General features: G+C 48.4%; 1 pseudogene; it reads left to right on the top strand.

The window, feature by feature from the left end:
- The first annotated feature begins 2,348 nt into the window (after positions 1-2,348).
- Positions 2,349-15,193, top strand: part of LOC110337813 — a 29,840-nt pseudogene continuing 16,995 nt past the window's right edge.

Genomic DNA, 15,193 nt, shown 5'->3' on the forward strand with positions numbered 1-15,193 from the left:
GGCTAACCTGGTTTCAGAGCAGACATAGCATCTTCTCAGACTGGCCAAAGTCAGACACTACCAAGTGCAAATGACGACACCGGAAAAGTAGGGCTACCCCAGGCTGCAAGTGGGGTACTATAGGCTACAGGTGGGGTACTCAGGCTGCAGATGGGGTACTCAGGCTGCAGGTGGGGTACAATTGGCACAATCTTTCTGAACAGTGGCTTCCATTCCAACTGTGAATACCAGCCCATGGCAATGTCCAGATGGTCCCGTGCCCGGGATCTCTGTAGACCCCTTCACATATGCACAAACAGACACATACAGAAGGTTGCACGCTGCAGCCTTGATTCAAAGAGCAAAGGGGGGCTGGGGAGATGGCTCAGTGGGTAAGAGCACCCGACTGCTCTTCCAAAGGTCCAGAGTTCAAATCCCAGCAACCACATGGTGGCTCATAACCATCCGTAACAAGAACTGACGCCCTCTTCTGGAGTGTCTGAAGANAGCTACAGTGTACTNACATATAATAAATAAATAAATCTTTAAAAAAAAAAAAAAAAGAGCAAAGGGAATTGGAACCAACCCACATATCCATTAACAGAATGATTTTATTTTTTAAGTTTAGAACATGATCATTTAAAAAAAAAAATCAACTAGAATGGCCAGTTTGGACACAGACCCAGAGATCACATTGTCGAATGAAATAAAGCAAGTTGCGGAGTGTTGTGAATAGCATAATGCCATTGGTGAACCGGAAAACACACACAGGGAAGCCATGGTTGCCTATGGATGTGTGAGCACCTGTGAACGGCTTTTCTTTTTCTCCAGGGCTGACTACATCAGACTCATTACAGAGGATACCAGTGGGAAGAAGAGAAGGGATTAGGGTTGAGAAAGATGGAGACCTAAGGTTTATCTGCGGTATTCTGAATTTCTTCATGGGTAACAGAGCCCTTTAGACATATAATACCTGTGCAATTTGAGGGAACTGTGCTAAATGTTAACAGGGAGAAGAGGAGAATTATTATTTTGGGCGTGATGCTTTTTTTTTTTTTAAGTTTTATTTTTAAATGACTGGGAGAACTGTTCCACCTGTCCACTGGTTGTTTGACTTTAGCTAGGAAAGGCCATGTTCGGGAAGCGCTTCTTTGAGAGAGGAAAGGGCACGATTCAAAGCTTGGGAGGTACAGAGTGGACTCTGTATCCAATGGTGACTAAACTACGGAGGAAAATCACCGGCCAATGGAAAGGTTCCCATTTTAATAGTGACGGGCACTCATCAAAACCAGCTCCAACTCTGAAGTATGTTAAGGATCCAATTAATAACCTTGATTGAAGCAATTACTTAACATTGGAACTTGCTAAGCGAGGAGAATGGGGAGGAAGTTATTAGCACAGTCATGTATGTCACCTGGCAGGATGTGGGAGTCCTGTGGACGGACGGACAGACGGACGGTGGAAAGTAGCTTGCCTCCCTTCGGACTTCCTTCTGCTAAGTGGGAAAGCTGCTTTTTGTCCAGACAGAATCCGCGGGGCCATGTCAGAAACACGGCTCTCTGTCTCATCTCAGAGCCCAGGATTACTAAGTTTTTTTTTTCAGCGTAATATTTCTATTGATTATTTGGGAATTTCACATTTTCCACTGTGTCTTTAATACAAGTTTGCTGAGCACGTGATTTGGCTCTAACCCCTTTCTGTGTGCCCTAGAACATGACCCCAAGTCAATAAGTTCGAGTATAAATTACTTACCCAAGAGATCACCGGTAGAGAAGTGGGCAAAGTGACTCTGCGGAGGCATCTAGAAAAAAAAAGGGGGAGGGGCTCCTAGAACAGTCACAACAGAGGCAATATGATAAAAAAAGAGTATCTCATGGTCCTAACCCCCAGGAACTATGTCTAGGTGATATTACATGGCAAAGAGGAATTGAAATTGCAGATGGGATCAGGACCCTGTGATCAGCTAGTCTCAGGATGGGGGGATTATCCTGGAATGCCCTGAGTAGGGAGACAGAAGATGATCTGAGGATATGAGAGAGATGCAACTGTACCACCGGCTTTGCAGATGGAGAGAAATCATGGGCTAAGGAAGGCAGAGAGCCAGCGAATGCTAGAAATAGCAAAGAACGGACCTCCTGCAGTACCCCACATTGGCTTGGATCTGCAGAGACTGCAAGTGGTACTGTAAGTTTTCAGTCACTAAGTTTCATCAGCACGCAGTGATAGAATCAAGCCTTGAGAGACTACGGGAAATATCGTCAAGCACTAGAGTTAGGACTGCCTGATGTGGGAGATACGCCCCGTGTTGGCAATCAGTGTGATGAGAGGCACCCCAATGCAGCTGGAGCAGGACAGGGACGTGGCCTTCCATGCTTCCAGAGATACTGCTGGGCATGCTGGGCATAGAGCTGCAGCTGTCCCTGGAAGCCCGCAAGGGATCACTGAACCGTATGGTTTAAAGAACACAGGAAATACGCCGCTCACATCAACCGAATCCACAACACTGAAGTCCTATTGTAAAACCTCTAGATTCCAGCCTGGGGATAAGGCTAAAAGGCAAGTCCTAAGGTAGAAGCTCTGACGCCACTTGTCCTCACTGAATACCTAATAATCTCAAACTTGGTGACGTGCTCAAGGTAAAGACTAGGGCTCTGAGTCAATAGGTCTGGGCAAATGGGCCCTGGGTTAAAGAAGCTACCAGAAAGCTCAGGAGAGACACCTGAGAAAGCATGAGTGTGGTGGGCTGGTCAAAGCTGAGCGCGGTGGGTGGTAATAACAGTCACAGCTGAGCATCTCTGAAGGACGGTGCCTCTGAAGTTGGACTAACCTGAGGACCGGGAGCCAGACCTTTATAACTACTCCCCGCAGAACATCAGTCAGTCATTAGTTACAGCAGACTCGGCCTTGAGGGACCTGAAACCAAAGGTTCCCATGGACATGGACAATTTCTAATAGGGAGCACAGCTGGGGTGATATTCCAGCACCCAGGCACTAGGGGCAGGATCCTAAAGACAGGCTATGTGCAGAAGCCAGGATACAGCAGCTGTTAGCTGGTGGAGGATGTCTGAAAAACGGAACTTACTGAGCAAGGAAGCTGATTGGCCCTGGGCCCTCCATACTACCCTAGGATCCCATAAGGGCCCTGCCTCCCTCTCCTCAGGCCCCAGGGGACCTGAGTAAGCTGTCCTGTCCCCTGCAGTGAAGCGAACACAGACATCAAAGCTGCACCTTCCGGGCTTTCAAGCAGCTTTGAAAAGCATTTTTAAAAAGGATGAGCCCACAAAGATGAAAGGTCCTCCTACTGAAGAATCCGAGGGTCTCTACAGCATCAGAAACCAGGTGGGTGGGCTCAGGGGTGTGGGAACAACGCAGAGTGCTTTTGTGCGCCCAGCGGTGAAAATGAAAACCCAGAAAGATAGACACACAGAGCAAAATCCGTGCAGAATCTAAGCGCTGAAATCTTAGTCCTGGGGCCTCTGAAGCATCAGGGGGGAACATGCAGAGTCCCAGCTGGGATCCAAAAGCAAGCAGAGGTCCAGGAGGAAATAGACAACCTGCCCTCACTCACTGCGTCAGATATTCAAACAGAAAGGATGTATGAACACCTACTAAGTGCCAGGCACTGCCAGGTGCCAAAGTATAGTGGAAAAGGATAGGCCTAGCCCACCTTGGGGGTGCTGCCAGCTTGCTGGGGAGACAAAGTGCAAAAAGGGAGTGTGTTAAAAGATGAACAATTTTGGAAGACCATGGGACTCTGAAAGGCATGGGGGTGGGGGGCATCCCTGGAGAGATGGCTCAGCGGTTAAGAGCACTGACTGCTCTTCCGAAGGTCCTGAGTTCAAATCCTAGCAACCACATGGTGGCTCACAACCACCTGTAATGGGATCCGATGCCCTCTTCTGGTGTGTCTGAAGACAGCTACGGTGTACTTAGATAGAATAATAAATAAATCTTTGGGCCGGAGCAAGCGGGGCTGGTGCAAGCAGAGGTCCTGAGTTCAATTCCCAGCAACCACATGATGGCTCACAACCATCTGTACAGCTACAGTGTATACACACACACACACACACACACACACACACACATATCTTTTTTTTCAGAAAGGCATCAGGTAGGGCTTCTGGAGGAGACAATGCTGACCTGAGCTGCAAAGGATATGTATGAAGGGAATAGAAAAGGGGAGAGGGAAGGGTGTGGGAGGGAAGCAGATGGAGAAGTGAAGAAAGGAGAGCGATGAGAGTAGATCACCCCCAGTGCCTTGAAGAGCAGATAGGAATTGTCTCAGTCAGGAGGCAGCGAGGAACCGTTAAAAGGTTTTACGCAGAAATTTGACCCATTGTCTTGTGTGGATCAAGACATTGAGCATCCCACCAACCACTGAAGACTGAAATTTGTCTCGGTATCCGAGCCCAGATGACTGACCTCAGATTATTAGGGCTAGGATGTTGGAGCCAAGGGAGACTGAGAGCCCCAGGCCTACGTCCCTTGCTTTGGCAATCTGCACCTGGCATGACCTCCCCCTTTTGTACGTGTCCACTCTCCTCTCTGAATCTCAAAGTGGGTTCCACTCTCTACCTGCTCATTGCCATTCCCTCACCATGCCCAGCTCTCTCGTTGGCCCTGGTCCCATGCTGTTTCCACAGGTCTAGGAGGCCCTCATCCTGCCCACAGACTGGAACTTCCTACCTCTTCTTGGCCACCATGCATCACTGCTGTTCACTCTGATCTAGCTAAGCGTTGCCGCTCGGATCTACTAGGGCAAGTTCTAGTAGCCCAGTAAAGGCTAAGCTCTTGACAGACGCCAGATCATTCCAGGATTCGCCCTTGTCCAAGCCTTGTGTCTCCAAAACATGAGGAATGTTCAAAGATCATTTGATTCAGATCTGCTGCAGTCTAAATGTCCCTGGGTGCTGAAACTTACCGGCCTTGAGAATGGGATCAGTCACATGTTGAGGAGGCTTCATAGGGCTGACTCCTCGTTTAACCCTCTTATTCCCCCACCTCGCGATTCGGTAGCATCTGCCTCCTGAAGACAATGCAGCTCAAGGCCGAGCTAGAACCAGGGTCCCCAGTGGACATCATATCACTGGTGCCTTGATCTTGGTCTGTCCAGCTTCCCGAGCTATGGAGAAGTTTTCTGCTGTTTATAAATTACCCACCTGAGGTAAGAGATAGAGAGAAGATTCCTAGTAGGGCTGGACCTTTTCTGCAAATGCCATGTGTGTCAAGCTCAATGTCTGAGTCCTGCTCCAAATGCCTGACGATCGAGAATGCCAAAGGCCACACAGTCGATCAGGAGCAACGCTGAAGTTGAACATGGCCAAGACCCCTCCTTTGGAGTTCTGTCTTAGTTAGGGTTTTACTGCTGTGAACAGACACCATGACCACAGCAACTCTTATAAGGACAACATTTAATTGGGGCTGTCTTACAGGTTCACAGGTTCAGGACATTGTCATCAAGGCAGGAATATGGCAACATCCAGGTAGGCATGGTACAGGAGGTTCTACATCTTTACCTGGAGGCTGCTAGCAGAATACTGGCTTCCAGGCAGCTAGGATGAAGGTCTTAAAGCCCATGCCCACAGTTCCATGCCTACTCCAAAAAGGCCACACCTATTGTAACTGGGATACACCTTCTAATAGTGCCACTCCTTAGACTGAGCACATACAAACTGTCACAGATTCCTTAACTCCAGTCCTCCAAGGTATTTTTTTTAAAAGATTTATTTATTTATTTGTTATATGTAAGTACACTGTAGCTTCAGACACTCCAGAAGAGGGAGTCAGATCTCATTACGGATGGTTGTGAGCCACCATGTGGTTGCTGGGATTTGAACTCAGGACCTTCAGAAGAGCAGTCGGGTGCTCTTACCTGCTGAGCCATCTCACCAGCCCAGTCCTCCAAGGTATAATAGACTATCCATCAAAATGGTCTCCTCTAGTCTAGTAACCAAGTCCACTGATGTGCAGGCCCCAGGCCCTGCAAAATCACGCACAATCACACACATGTTGGGTAAACCACCTCTACCAATGGAGCTGCAGGTCACTCACTTAACAGAGGAGAGAGATGTCACCATGTCCATCACCATGATGACCTCTGAGCTCAAGCCAGCCCCCTCCAGATTTCCACATCTCCTTATCACCTAACAGGCATAACTTGGCATCTCCGCTGCTCAGCATCCTCATCCTTCAGAGGGTTTTCCAGGAGGAAAGGTGGCTTCCAAATAACCCAATCTTCTAAAGCAAGGAAACTGGCTCAGTGGTTGATGACTTTGAGGCATCTGTGAGAATAGGGTGGAGTGGTACCCCTGTGGCTCTGCAGCCCACACTCTGGGTCCTTAAGAGGAACACTTCCCAGTGCCTGGCATGAAGCTCTGGCACTGTGCTTCAGCTCTGTCCTCAATGGCTTTGACATTGTCCCTTTGCATAACATCCTCCTTGTGCCTGCAAAACCACTGGATTAAGGCGAGCAGGCAGAACCAGCTCATCAGGAGGAGGCTGATCAAGAAGGGGAGACAGGGAGCGTTAAGAAAAGTTGACAGTGACTCGCCTTCCAAATTAGTGGCTTTGATTGGGAAGGAACCTACTGATCATGCATGCACAAGGGAGCCTGGGGAAGCCTTGCATCTTTACAAGGAAGCCGCAGAAGGCATACCATGGTGCTGCGTGTTGCACTTAGAGCATGTGACTGTGAGACCTCTCTGCACCCAAGGCTTGAGAGACGGAGGGAGATGTGGTTCAGAAGGGTCACAGGATCCAGGAAACGTGTCGTCCTAGTGTGAAGAGTGTCTTCCCTGGCTGTTCTTATTTGTATTTTATTATGACTCTTATTGAATGTTTTCTTGTAAGTCATCTTAGAGCCTTTGGGGAATAAAACAAAGCAAAATAAATGCTTTGAGTTTTAAGTGTGGGAGGGACAGCGGCGAACAGCAAAAGCATGTGGTAGAGTTGTCAGAGGGGCTTTGTAGAAAGATGCACACACACACACACACACACACACATGCACGCACGCACACACGCGTGCAGAGAGAGAGAGCGCACGCACAGCCAGCAGCAGAAGCCACAATTAGACATGCCTACACTCCCTTAACGCCCATGAGGCGGGTCTCCACGTTCAATCCATCTCCGGGGCAGCTGGCACTCAGAGGTTTCCTCCCTCGGCTCCCCTTGAGCCTAGCACTGTGCAAGCATAATATTCAAATCCTTGTCCTTTTTTATTTCTCCCTGCTGTGTAATCCTAGGGATGCCTTTTAAATTCTGCCTTAAGTTAGTGTCTATTCATTATAACATTACACACATGAACGTCATGTACTTTCTCTCCCCTCCATCCCCTGCTCTCGTCCCCTACCTCCTCCCCTTCGTACCCCAGTTCCCTTCCTCTCCCCAAGTTGTCTCCCCTCCTGCTTTATGGTTTACTGTTCCTCCTGAGTACAGCATTCATGGACAAGGGGAAATAGGCCCTCCTTGTCTTTATGACTCGACTATTTCACACAACATTATAATCTCCAGTTCTACCTCTTTTTCCAAAAAAAAAAAAAAAAAAAAACACTCAATTCCATTGCTCATTATAAATTAATAAAACCACATTGTATGTTCGTGCCAGGTTTTCTTTGCCCATTCGACTGCTGCTGGGCACATACGCTGATTCCACAATCTGGCCATAGTAAACATGGATGTGTGGGGACCTCTCTTGTATGCTGACTTATATGCCCAGGGGCAGTATGTGAAATCATCTGGTGGTCCTATCTGTAATTGAGGAGCCTCCATACTGTTTCCATAGTGACTACACTAGTTTATATTCCCCATCCCACCCCACGCACAGGCGTCCTCGCCAGGATTCATTATTGTTTGATTTTCTTTTCGTGATAACCATTCTGAATGGAGTGAGAAGGACTCTCTGATGTAGTTTGACTTTGCATTTCCTGGATGGCTAATGATGTTGAACGCCTTCTCATATATTTAGTGCATGCCTCTTATGAGCTATGAATGAGATCATAGAGCGCTCGCCTGCTCAAGCTGGACTTGACCTTCATGCATAAAAGAGTTTTCTGCAAATGTGGGTCTTAAAACTAGACATGCTGCCACGAGTTGCCTCCCAGACTCGGGACTAAAGCCGGGTCTAAGTGGGAGGACTCGTGGAACAGATCTCCCATCCCAGGCTGTGATCTGGAATCTGGAATCTGGGAATACCAGAGCAGAAAAGGCTAGAAAGTCTGGGGACAGCTACATAAAGGAGGACCGATGTCTCCAATGCTGAGAAAGACAAAAGTCTCCAGACAAGGAGAGCAGCATGCATGGAAGCTTGGAGATGAGCATGGTGGGAATGCGGAGGACCACTTGGAAGCTAAGCCAGCCTCACGTGGGAGGTGAGAAACATCTGTCTCTGGGAGGAGCTAGCTTCTCAGTATCAGAGCACCCAGGAAATGTGCCTAAGCCTGAGCTTCGGGGGCTCGTTCTCTCCTGCTTAAGGTCTGAGGAAACAGAGCAGGACAGGAGGAACAGCTCAGTGGCTTGGTCTTTGCTTGCATGTGTGAGGCTCTAAATGTTACCCCCAATAGACTAGCAAGGTTAATAATCCAATAATCTGCATAGATAGATGGATACGTTAAAGCTGTGTTGTGAGAGAGAGAGAGATGGGGGGGGGACATTCAGACAGACAGAGACAGAGAGGAAAGGGAGAGAGGAAGGGGGGAGAACTGAATGTCACGTAAATACTTAAAAGACACAGCACCACAGACTTCTTGCACACCTCCAAGTGACAAGGTCCCTGGAATTTCTGCCTTTTGCTGAGTTTAAAGACCTACAATTAGGCTTGTCTCAGAGAGGGAAGAGCTCCTGGCTTCATCGAAGGCTATAACACTAACACCTGCTACGCGATCAATACGTGGTGAATGAATGAATGAATGAATGAGCAGAGGAGAGAGAGAGCCACTCGTTGTTTTTCAGGCATGGCCCTCTTTCCTTCCAGTTGGGTGATGGCTACGATTCTCATCAGCTGGAAACATTCTCACCCAGCAGAGAACGCAGTCCTCCATACTAGGAGCCTCCAAGGTTAACATAGCCAGGATTTTATTATGAACATTAAGTCTATACTAAATCTTAGAAGGAGAACTCAGGAGGCCGAGCAGGGCTAGAGGTGAAAAGGGTTCTTCTACCTCATCCCACGGGCCCTGCACATATTCACTGGCCCCTCCCTGAATACTCCACAAGGGACCCACTTCCTTCCTCCCTCTGTGCCCTAGAGCCATGCACCCTTCCTCTACTGGGGATAGGAAAAACTGCTTCTCTCCCCGACAGTCTCCACCCACCCTAGCTGCAATCTAACTTTTAATGATGTACAAGTATTTAGAGAGCATTACCTCACTGGTTCTTCCTGAATACCCACCTTGGTCTTTTTTTTAGCCTCGTTTATAGATGTGGAAACTTAAGTTCCGAGAGATCCAAGGCCCCTCGCCCCCAATGTGTGAGTCAGAATTGAAATCTCCATAGACTGCTCTCAACGCGTCTCCCACCCTTCGTGAACAACGCCGGGATTTGGGGCACTTTCGCATACATACCACCAGTGCTGTTGATTGCTTACTATATTCTTCTTTAGGATGACTCCATTTGTGTTTATTCTTAAAATATATTTAAAGAAAATCATATATATCCTTGTGCAGCGTGTGAAAACGTTCTCAGTAGCAACCGGGAGAGAAAACAGTGAGTTAAACCGAACGGAAGACTGCTGCCTGCTGAAGATCCTACTTGATCTCTATTCAAGTCCGGGTGGGGAAGCAGGGGCGGGGACGGAAGGGCAGGTGGGCGGGGCAAAGCAGAAGAGTTCCCTGAACACTGGTCATTACATCACCAACAGGATGGTGGAGCTCTCAAAGTATCCCTTTCTCATCCGTGATCCAGTGCTGCAAACTCTGAATCTGGCTTCTGGTAATATTCCCCCTTATTACTTAACTGTAGCAGCATTTGGGTCACCTGAAGAAAAAAAAACGGTACCTCCATCTGTCCTGCAACTTAGTCATCTCCAGGGTTCAATGTTCACCCCAGAACCGTGTGCCACCTGCGCCATGAGCCGGTTCTTCCTCAGAGTGACCCCCAAGTCCCCGTGGCCGGTACCAATCCTCACAGTTGAAAATCATATCTAAGACCTTATCCACATGAATGAGACCATCATCAGTGGAGAAGCCCAAACCATTCCCTGAGAAGTGTCAAGCTGCAAGCAGCTTAGACAGCGCTCCATCCTCACTCTGATGGAATCCACTGTCCAGTGACAGACCAAGAGGGGCGGTAGACGCCAACAGCCTAACTGAGCTTGTGTGGCGCACTAGAAGAAAGACAAGGATGTATTGTCTCATCTGGGGACTAGAGCTTATGGAGGGTGCAAATAAGAAAACCTCTCTCCCACTGCTACCCCATCTTACACGTGAGCCCCCCTCCCAGCAGGCTGCATTAACAGAACAGCACATTGGCTGTTCCGTGTGGAGCCATAATTGGGACCTGCTCACCAAATGGGATTCTATTTTCCATATCCCATGTTCCCGCAAATGTTCCAGGATTTAATCAAATCCCCGTGTCTCCAAATCATCTTTTCCGTGGCTCACGTCCACCATCCTCCAGCTCCTACAAACCCAGAACATGGAACAAACCCGGAACATAGGAAAAGTATAATAAAAGAGGTGATGTTGAGAGGAAGACGAAGAAGAGAAAGAACGAGTAGGAAAGCCAGGAGTGTCATAGATGGGTGGTGGGGGTGAGACTCCTCCAGAAGTTTTCCTGGAAGAGATTTCGTGAACACTCTTCCAGGTCAGTCACCAGCCACTCTGTCCCTATGCCAATTGAGCTTTTAGGATCCCGGATACTAGCCAAGAGTGGCGGTGCCCATTTATAATGGCTGTACTCAAGAGCCTGAGGAAGGGAGATAGCGAGTCCAAGGCCAGCGTGGGCTACGTACAGAGACCTTGTCGCAAAAGGAAGTGAAAAGAGAGGAAGAGAGAAAAGAATCCCGATAACTTAACAACCTCCTTGGGCTAGATTTAAGCGGCAGAAGAGAAGCCTTTACTGAGAGCCCTGGCTCCCCCTAGTGACCGTCAAAGGAATCGACATCCAGTGCAGATGTTCTGAAAGGGGGAAGTTCCAGGTTGGGGGAAAAAACAAGGTCAGATCCCCTCTATCCAGCACACCTCAGCGCTCTCCTGAGCTTGGCTTCTGGGTCAGTCCGACGCCTGAAAAGCCCAGCTCTGTGCTGAGGTCAGAGTCTTCGCAGTGCCTCGGAGGCCCGCGGAAATTCCATTACCTTGAAGTCTGAATGCTTGTGAAGGACCTTTAACTCCCTAATGCCCTTGGTAACCAATGTTTAAGTACAGTCCCAGAGCAGGAAATTAACTCTGCTGTCCGCACCATGTGGGCTTGAAAAGTGCACCTAAAAGCCCTCCCTCTCGGGTTCCTGTATGTAAATAATTGGTAGTTTTTAATAGCTATTGTTGAGCCTGTGACAGCCTCCTATTAAGGCACTTACTTTTCTGCCTACTTTGTTCTCGGAGAGAAGAGGGAAAGTATGCCCCGTTGCAATAACAATGCTTACTTCCAGGCAATCTTAGCATTATTCACCGGTCTGGGCTTCACACTGCCCGCAGCTCTGCCCTGATCGGGCTTACACTCTGCTCCCTTCTTCCTGGTCCAGGGCACCACACCAGGCAGGAGGCCCAGGGAGGGTGAATCTATGCAGAAAGGATCCCTAAAACAGCTCCTTGGGGAGCAATCACCTTTGAAGTCTTAACTGCCCAGGGAGGCTGAGTCTTCTGCAGGAATGACCCCTAAAACAGTTCCTTGGAGAGAAATCGCTTTTGGCGTCTCAACTCCTTGACTGCCAGAAAACCAGCTGGGGGGGGGTGGATGTTCACTTAACTGGAAGCAACAAAATCTTTGCTAAAATAGGCACAGGGAACTCTCCCTAAGGCCCTGCAGGGGGCGCCCAGGGTCCTTTGCAGGAGCAGGTGAGAACAGGAGAGATGTTCCCTGAAAAATCTTCCTCTGTATATCATACCATGCTCCTGGAGAGATGGTTCAGTGGTTAGAGGAGGCTGTTCCTCTTGCAGACGACCTGGGTTCAGCTCCCAGAACTCACATAGCAGCTCACAACCATCTGTAACTCCAGTTCCAGGGGATCCCATGCCCCCTTCTGGCCTCTGCAGGTACTAGCCACACATTCAGTGCACAGGTATGCATGCAAGTACTCATCACATAAAATAAACCTTAATTATAATACAGGTGACGGGAGCAACAATGTCTCTTGCCAAGTGCACCAAAGCTTTTAAGTGATATAACTAATATGTGTGAAGAGGCTCTCAGTACCAGAAACTTGGGAAAAACATACCGTAAATGTGGATGATTCAAAGCTGCTTCTCCAAGGTCCTTTATTGAGGCAGGAGGATAGCTCTGGCAACCTGGCAACAAGGAATAAACTGGAATAAACAAGGCAGGTTGTAGCTCCTATTCACTGCCCCATAGGGGTGATGCGAGGCCAGAATATTTGGGGAAGACGCATGAACCCCTAGGACAAGAGTTTTCAACCTGTGGGCTGCTACCCGCTTTGGGTGTTGAAAGATCCTTTCACGGGAGTTGCACATCAGATATACTGAATATCAGATATTTACCTTATGATTCTTGATGGGAGCAAAATCACAGTTGTGAAGTACAATGGAATCCATTTGTGGTTGGGGGGGTCAGCACAACATTAAGGAACTAAAGAGTCGCAGCGTTAGTGGCTCTCAACCACTGCCCTGGGACATGGCATTATCATTTATGGATTCCTAGGCTCCAGGTGTGTGGGGGGGCTTCAAGAGGATAACAGATGGGTGTGGTCTGGTGATTCTTTTGGGAGTTTTGAGATGTGCAGCAGGCATCCCAGCCCTGGATAAGCCAGCAAACTGACAAACCTGAATAGGGTGCAGCACAATTTCCCTGCATGGCCTTGATGCAATTCTGAGTGGCTGAGCCCCACCCAACCTGCCAGACCACCTGGGTCCCTTATGTAGACTAAGAGCATTGCCTCCTACTGATGCTGGTGGGGCTCTGCCCTCTGCTGCTGAGGCACTAGACACCTAGACCTGGCTTATCACCATCAAACATATTGGAAGGGCCTCCTCCTCCACAAACTACACTAATTAATTTGTGATCCCCGGCAGGGGGTCCTCAGCATCCTGCATCTGCCAACCTAATTATGAAATAGCCCTGGCAGGCAGCTTCACGGCCTTGGGTGATCCCAGCACAGGCACCAACAGCTGGAGGGGACAACAACTACCACCTACAACCAGATGATAAAATGAAGTCATCAGCACTGCTAATGACAATAATGATAACCACACCAGCCAGCATGTATTGAGCTCCTAGGAGGTGGCACATACTTAGAGAACTGCCTCCCACATTTCTAAGAGCTCAGAAGGTATCAAGAGAATCCTGTTTCTCAACAGGAAATGAAGACTCAGAAAGGATGGAGAATTTGTCAAGGGTTACAGGCTGTAATAGATCTAAGGTACAAATGCAAGAATGCCTTCCTCCGAGGCTTGTTATCATCATAGTCTACACTCCATAGCAGGGAGAGGGCTCGTGCCACTCTGTGTGTGTGTGTGTGTGTGTGTGTGTGTGTGTGTGCACGTGCACGTGTGTGTGTGTGTGTGTGTGTACCACTGTGTGTGTGTTCACTGTGCATCCGTATGCATAGGTGTGTGTGCCCACACACTCTATGGTTTAAATGTAAAAGGTTCCTGTACTGGCTGGTTTTGTGTGTCACACTGACACAAGCTGGAGTTATCACAGAGAAAGGAGCTTCCCTTGAGGAAGTTGCTTCCTTGAGATCCAGCTGTAAGGCATTTTCTCAATTAATGATCTAGGGGGGAGGGCCCAGCCTATTGTGAGTGGTACCATCCCTGAGTTGGTAGTCCTGGGTTTTATAAGAAAGCAAGTTGAGCAAGCCAGGGGAAGCAAGCCACTAAGTGGCAACCCTTCCATGACCTCTGCATCAGCTCCTGCCTCCGGGTTCCTGTTCTGTGTGAGTTCCTGCCCTGACTTCCTTTGGGGATGAACAGCAATGTGGAGGTGTAAGTTGAATAAGCCCTTTACTCCCCAACTTGCTTCTTGTCATGATGTTTTGTACAGGACTAGAAGCCCTGACTAAGACAAATTGGTACCAGGAGTGGGGCATTCCTGTGACAGCCTGACCATGCTTTGGGGAGGACTGTGGAAGGACTTTGGAACTTTGGGCTAGAAAAGCCATTGGGATGTTTGGAGCTCAGTGGGATGTTCTGTAGGAGCTTGGAAGATAATGTTGAGAACAGTGCAGAATATGGAGGCCTGGCTTGTGAAATTTCTGAGGGAAGATTAAAGACTCTTATCAAAGCCATTGCTATTTTGATTGTGAAGATTCTGTGATTTGGGTTAATTGTGGCTAAAGAATCAGCTGTGATTAACAAGATACCAGAACTACTAAAGCAAAACCTTTTCATTACTGTTTCGACTGATGCTGGTAAACTAGAGCAAAAAAATTAGCAATGATTAAGAAGAGACCAGCATCACTGAGGTGAAATTTTCTGGGAAGTGTTTCTTGAGGGCACGGAGAAGTTGTGTTCCAGAGGCAGTACCTTGTGTTGGTAGCCAGACTTGGTAATGTATGATAGTCACCCAGGTGGTACTGGTTTTGAAAACATGAAGGGGTAGCAGCTGTAAGAGGTCAGGAGAGGCCATTGGTGAAGGTGCAGCCTCAGACGCAGTTGAAGGCCCAGGACTGAAGGGGTCATGCAGAGCAGTTGAGGCTTGGCCCCTTGAAAAGAACCTGTGAGAGGCTATTTGTGAAAGTGCAGCCCAGTTGCAGCAGAAGACACCAGTGATTTGGAGATGCCAATATCCTGAGATGAGCACCAAGAACAGCGGCAGCAGTCGAGTGGAGGCAGCTGGAGCCTAGAAGACAAGCTGTGTGCTACAGAGGGCAGAGCTGGAGAAGTGGCCCATGCTCTCTTTGGAAGAGTCAAGAAAATCATGAGTGAATCCAAGACATCGGATGGTTAGAGTTCGATTTTGCTTTTATTTGATTGTGACTGTACCCTGATATATTTCCCTCTTCAAGTAAGAAAGTGTTTTAGTTGAGCCCACAGTTAAGAGACTTTGAATTGGCCGGGCGTGGTGGCACACGCCTTTAATCCCAGCACTCGGGAGCCAGAGGCAGGTG

Source organism: Mus pahari, chromosome 20, assembly GCF_900095145.1.
Source record: "Mus pahari chromosome 20, PAHARI_EIJ_v1.1, whole genome shotgun sequence".
Taxonomy (NCBI): Eukaryota; Metazoa; Chordata; class Mammalia; order Rodentia; family Muridae; genus Mus; species Mus pahari.